The sequence below is a fragment of the Lycorma delicatula genome, chromosome 8 (assembly GCF_047948215.1).
Source record: "Lycorma delicatula isolate Av1 chromosome 8, ASM4794821v1, whole genome shotgun sequence".
In the NCBI taxonomy this organism is placed as follows: domain Eukaryota; kingdom Metazoa; phylum Arthropoda; class Insecta; order Hemiptera; family Fulgoridae; genus Lycorma; species Lycorma delicatula.
In genome coordinates, this window is record NC_134462.1 from 52371216 (window position 1) to 52378503 (window position 7288).

General features: G+C 26.8%; 1 pseudogene; it reads left to right on the plus strand.

Annotated features, from left to right (window-relative positions):
• LOC142329616 (U4 spliceosomal RNA) lies at nt 1-126 on the plus strand (annotated as a pseudogene).
• The last annotated feature ends 7162 nt before the right edge of the window (nt 127-7288 follow it).

Here is a 7288-nt window from a genome sequence, read left to right on the forward strand (position 1 = left end):
ATTTCTGCGCACTACCAATATCGTAACCAGTGAAGTTCATCTGAGGTGCAATTATTGCTAGTTGAAAACTTTTACCAGGCTATGTATGTTTGGCCTTTCAAATATTATTTTCTAGAGCAGTGGTTCTCGGACTTGTTTTGTCTATTAATGTTATTAATTTTCTTTTTCGTTACATTCACTTTTACTAAAGTAGATATAAAATTCTTTTCCAGAAAAGTAGGTATAGGAAGTTTTCTTTTTGTTACTACAGAAGGATATTTGGTCTCTTGAAAAACAGATTTTATTTATTATAATCATTTCCTTATAACTGTAATATTTTTATTTATTTTTGAAAAGTTTTGTTACTTATTTTATCATACAGATGGGCTCTTACTTTGGCAAAAGTTTTTAATTGCAATATGTTTGATTTATATTGGGTGTTCACACTGTTATCAGATGATAAATAAATCTTTAACAACAAAAATTCTTTAATCTTTAAAGAACATTAATCTTTAATGTAAAGATTAAGAACATTAATCTTCATCTTTTATTAAGAACATTAATCTTTATTGTAAAGTGAAATCTTGTAAAGATTTCACTTTATAATTTGTAATTAGATACAAACCGCCGGGTTAGTGTAGTGGTTAAATTTGTCTTCAGAAAATCTGCTGATTGTTTAAGTTGAGAGTTCTAAGGTTTAAGTCCTTGTAAAGGTAGTTTCTTTTATATGGATTTGAATGCTGTAGTGTGGTGTGCTGCTGAAACACAAATAACCAGACCCAGCAATAGCTGGAAAACTTGATGGAGAAAACACTATGTCAATAGACATGTTATTCTTATATTATCATTTTAAAATATTTGTTTTGAGTGTAATACAATAAATAAATTACTGCAATGAAACATGGATAACAGGAAAGAAGAAAGGAGAAGAATTGAGGCCTTTGAAAAGAAGTACTACATACAAGAGGTTGTTAAAGATTTGCTAGGTTGATAAAATTTGAAATAAATAAATCTTAAGACATGTAGGAGAGGACAGAAGAAACGTTTACACTAGACTCTTGTAAACAAACTGGATGGTTGGATCATGCATCGAGATAATCAAGTTTATTTTATTTTGTAATGCAAGGACATAGAGAAGATAAGAACTGGAAGTCAATGAATGGAATGTATAAAACAGTTAATTGAGGATGTAGGTTGTAGTGGAAATATTAGCTCAAATGATGAGCACAGAACTGAAAGGAATGGATAGTACCATCAAACCAAGTCAACTGACTTTATGGCTTCAAAAAAAATAATCCTCAGAAGTTAAAAATTAATAAAATACTACAATAGGCTAAATTTAGACCTCAGAAAAAATGTGTACTGCTTTGCATAAGTCATAGAAATTACATAGTTTTCTGACAAAAATTTTTAAATGTGCTGCAAGCATTCTTGCTAACAACCATCTTGCATACTGTTACTTTTTTCACCAAATCGATTGTAAACTTTAATAGCGGTTTCTTTAAATAAAATTAAATAGCATTAAACTTATTTGGTAAATTTCTATTTGAATAAATAAGTAAAATTTAAAAAAAACATGTATCAATATTAGTTCTTGCCATACTGTATTTTAAAAACTGAAAGATAAGTACCCATTAAAAAATTAAACTAGAAAAAATTCTTTCTCAAATTATATTTTTTAGATTCATTTATATAACCCATGGAATGATTTTTTCAACCACATTTTTGAATCAGCTATTCTACATATTTGTTTGTGCTTTACTGTATTATACATAATATTTTTTACTAGATTTTTCTTAAAAAAACTATTATTTTAACCTCCATTATTATGAATATATGTGTTATGTAAGAGTGAAAGTTTTATAAACACTTTCTAATTTCTTTTTTATTGATGCCATTTTGTGTAATTTGCATAAGACAGTTTATCTAGATTGTAATGAATTAAATCACCATTGTACTTAAGAATTTGTTGTTGTAGATTTATGTTTGAATAATTTTAAACAATCATACTAATAATAGCAATAAACACTTTTTGAAAACTTACATTTTAAAAAAACTCTTTGTTTCTTTTTTTAATGCGACTATTTAATAATATATTTTATTACGGAAATTTTATTATGAAAAATTGTTGCTAATAGTTAGCTATTGATGGTGACTTGTCAAATATTTCATTGTAGTTTTAATTCTTTTAGTTAAGAAAAGAAAAAAATGTCTTGTGCTAGATATGAAAATATTACATAAAAATTAGTCAGGAAAATATGTAATTTCTTTCTAGACAGTTAATTCAATACATCAAGACTGTGGTACTGGTATATAAAAGCTGTTTTTATTAGTTTTAAATATAAACAAATTTTTATTTCTTGTTTTAAATAGACCATTACTTTTAGCAAAGGCTTAATGCAATCAAAAGAATTAAAACAACATGAATTTGAACTAGGAAAATCAGTCCCCCATTCTGAAAAGTATTCAACAACATTTAGAATGTAGGTAAGTCTCATAAAAATTCTTTCTTCTGTCCAGGATTATACTACTTCACTGTGAATTAGTACCCTAAAAGAAGAAAGTAGTAAACTATGACATTAATACATTTCCTTAGACCCAAAATTAGTCTTCTAATCCTTTTTTATTTACAATTATTTAATATCAGTTATTTAGTGATAAAATATCTAGGATCTACTGTAATAATTTACTACTATTACTATTATATCTTAACAACCATACTGTGCTAGTGATACAAGATAAATTAAGAAGTAGTAGTTTCTTGTTACTTCTTTGCTAACTTTCTACTGTGACTCCAAACATTCTATTGTGTATCAGCATCTAAAGTACATTAAAATATAGATGTAATAAAATGTAACATATTTTAGTGGTACTTGAAGTCATTAGTCCTACAATGTCACCAGTCTTTTCACTAAAGGGACTGTACTCTTAACATCATTATTTTCGATTTACAGGATTTAAATTAGAAAGACTTAATGGGTAGTGTAAAAAACAAATTAATGCAAAAGAGTTATTTCATAAAGTAAAACAATGTTCTATTTATACTGCCTCCACTCAGTAGAAGTAAGTGGATTAATTGAAGTAAGTGAATAATTGAAGAAAATAAGAAAGAAGCCGTAATAAGAAAGGGAGTCTGACAAGGATGTTCCCTATCCTGTTACTTTTTAATCTTTACATGGAACTAGCAGTTAATGATGTTAAAGAACAATTTAGATTCGGAGTAACAGTACAAGGTGAAAAGATAAAGATGCTACGATTTGGTGATGATATAGGAATTCTAGCCGAGAGTAAAATGGATTTAGAAGAAACAATGAGTGGCATAGATGAAGTCCTACGCAAGAACTATCGCATGAAAATAAACAAGTACAAAACAAAAGTAATGAAATGTATTAGAAATAACAAAGATGGACCAATGAATGTGAAAATAGGAGGAGAAAAGATTATGGAGGTAGAAGAATTTTGTTATTTAGGAAGTAGAATTACTAAAGATGGACAAAGCAGGAGCAATATAAAATGCCGAATAGCTTTTGAAATGTGGTGCTATAGGAGAATGTTAAAAATCAGATGGGTGGATAAAGTGGCAAATGAAGAGGTACTGCAGCAAATAGATGAAGAAAGAAGCATTTGGAAAAATATAGCTAAAAGAAGAGACAGACTTATCGGCCACATACTAAGGCATCCTGGAATAGTCACTTTAATATTGGAAGGACAGGTAGAAGGAAAAAATTGTGTAGACAGGCCACGTTTGGAATATGTAAAACAAATTGTTAGGGATGTAGGATGTAGGGGGTATACTGAAATGAAACGACTAGCACTAGAAAGGGAATCTTAGAGAGCTGCATCAAACCAGTCAAATGACTGAAGACAAAAAAAAAAAAATAGTGATACGCCTTTTAAATAGAACTAAAATGATTCCTGATGGATATATTGTAATAGTTCCTTGATGGTTCTCTGCAGAAGTCTAGTATACTTTCAAATACTGTTTGATGGTGTCAAAAATAGATTTATGTAACATTAGATGGTTAGGGTGAAAAGTTTTTTTAAATGAATGCCAAAAAATCTGATGATGTGTTGTATTCTTAAATTTGTTTATATGTAGAAAATCAAAGGGTCATTTTATTATAAAATACAAGCAAATCCACAAACAAAATAAGATGCAAGGATGTTTTACATAAACAGATCAAATACAATTGAAAAAAGCCAACACTATGAATTAGCAAATCACAAATTTCTCCTTATTTAAAAATAATAAATTTAAACAAAAATGGAGAAATTGTATAAAGAGCCTGTTAAGTGGTTTATATACCCTGTTCCTTAAAATCAATTATATTATAATTTAACCTTTGAAGACACAGTTGTAATTTAATAATTGATAATCGACTTATATTACATTTAAATTTAGATATTCAACTCAAATACAGCAGAATGAATGATATATATAAAATACCCATCAACTAAACTTAAATTAGTATAATTAATGTTAGTAAGTCAGTCAATGTTAGTAAAACAATTTTTTATGAAAAAACAGTTATATTTCTAAGCTATATAAAAAGAACATGCAATTACAAGACACATGAAATTACTAGCTACATAACAAGTACATGCAATTATAAGCTACCTAATTATTTTATGTATATTATTAAAATTACTGTATATGGCTAACAAAACCGTGTAAACATAATTTGTATATGAAATATACATAGTAAAGACATTTATCTCTCTCCAAAGAGGTTAAATTTAACTATTTAATTAAAAGGTTAGGAAACTAATGCTTATTAATATTTAAAAAAATTGTATTATTTGCATTAAAAAACAGAGAATTCACATAAAGATCAAGATTACAGTGTACTACTTGTTATTATGAAAATAAATGGAACCTTTACAGTATATGGTCATTTGACTATTTTCTTAAAGGTATGAATATAAACTGGGATTGTATTTTTCTTCCTGTATGAAGTTTTACAAACGTCTATACATAATTAAATAAATTCAGTAAAATAATTGTAACTGAAAAGAAAAAGCAGAGTAAAAATTTGTAAATGATTTCAATGAAGAAATTATTTGAAATAATTGGCTAACTTTTTTATATGAATGTAGTGACAAAGGAGGTATAGGACATCAGTGCCTTAACCACCAAAGTACCTAACCTAACAAAGTTAAGAATTACATAGAAAATATATTAAAGCGTAGACTAAAATTCATTTAGAAGAAAAATGAGTAATTAAAAAAATTATCCCTTATTTTTTCTTTCTACCTAGTCATCTGTATAATCAGAATAAATAAAAAATTTGCACCTGCTTAAAAATAATTAAAAAATACGATTAAACTTTTTTGATTGTATTTTTGATTGGATTAGAACAAGTATTATTTGGATTTGAATATTCTTTTTTTATTTATTAGTGAGCTGAAAAAATTAAAATAAATTTAGCTAAACAGGTTTGGTTGATTACACAATAAAACAGCTTTACAAAAGATTTCTTTTTCAGGTTGCAATCAAAAGACCCAGAATTGAATGCAGTTAACTAAAACTGATGTCCAGGAAAAATTTAAAAATAGGGGAAACAAAAATAAATTTTAATTTATCTTTAATCAAGATAAAATATAATTTCTTATTATTATAAACTCTTGAGAAATAAATAAAGAATGCCTCTGAAATAATGGAAAATATATTTGTAGAAGTGATAATTGGCTTTTATTTCTAGAATTTTCTAGAGAATTACAGAAAAAAGAAATTGAACAACATAGATGTGAAAATGTGAGGATGTCCAATAAGATTTGGTTCAATGATTTTGTATGAAAGAAGATTCAGATTGTTCTAGTGGGGAAATAACACAATGATTATGATCTGAAAAAAACTAAAAATGAATAAGAGTATTTGAAATATGATACACAACTACAGATTATTGTTTTTCTAATTCAAATTACAAACTTAATACAGTTTCTAAAAAATATTTCCTAATAATTTAAGTGTTTCATACATCAAACAATAAAATTTGATAGTTCCTGCAAGATATTCTATACTATAGTACTATACTAAGGTATTTGTACTTATTTTCAGTAGACATTAAGGTAGCCAAGTGCAAGAAAAACATGTCTATTCAGTACATACAAATTACATTTACTATTTATATAAATAATGTATCCAGATGCAATATAAAAATTAGGCAATTCCTATAAAATTATTGAAAATATTAATACATTTTATAGAATTTTCTTGAATAAAATTCATTTTAGTTTCTACATAAAATTCATCAGCAATTAATTTTATAAAAAATTTGCCATGTTGATGTATCCATTTCAAACAAAGATTACATCACCCCTCTTTTTTTTTAATAAAACAAATTTTGTAAAAAGGAAGATTATTATTTATCTAGAATAGCTTTTAATTTAAAAAAAAAACAAAATTTTATGTAAAAAAGATCATATAAACTGTAGCAACGTGCTAAAAAAAAATTATTAATAAATAAAATAAATTTATTAATTTCCAGGATCTGGAAATTATAACAACTTGCCCGAAGTTAAATTTGCAGAAAAGCCTAAAAAGAGAACGGGGACCGTTTGGACAAAGGAACGGAAAAGCGATTCTCCAGGAAAATGAAAGAGTATTGGAAGATAAGAAAGACTAAACATAAATGACTAATTGGTCCTTCCAGGCTGTAAAAAAAAAATAAAAATAATAGTAAATAAAAATAAAATTTTATGTACTTTTCATTTTAAAAAATGTATATATGTAATTTAATAGGCGTACAAGGAAGTCATGTGGTGTCCACATCAGATTTTTAATTAAGTATTTCCAGCTGATTTGTTTCATTTTACATATTTCAGCTGATATAGTCAGTGGAACTTAATTTTTATTTAGAAAATGATATAAGTTGATATAATTTGTTGTTTCATTGTTAATTATTAGTTATTTTATTATTACCAATATTACAGCATTGCTATTGTCTGCATTATGAATGGAAACTGCAATAAAATTGATCATGCATCGCGTTTTATTATTAACACGATTTTTCCATCTTTCCAAATTTGAACGCTTAAAACTCGATAACGAAGGCGTTAACTGAAAAACGGCGTTCACCATTGGGTTTTTGTAAAATTTTAATCCGAAATCATGTATCATACGTCAACCTTCCTATTTAAAAAATTAAGTTTGATTCAATATGGCGGAAAAAATTAAAAACCCACCATAATGCAGATTTTTTTAACTGTGGTGAACCCCATTTTTTTCTCCCTCCAAAGACCTCTCAGGTATGCAGTATAAAACTGTGTCCATACTTAAATATAACTCTGTATATAACACTTATAATTG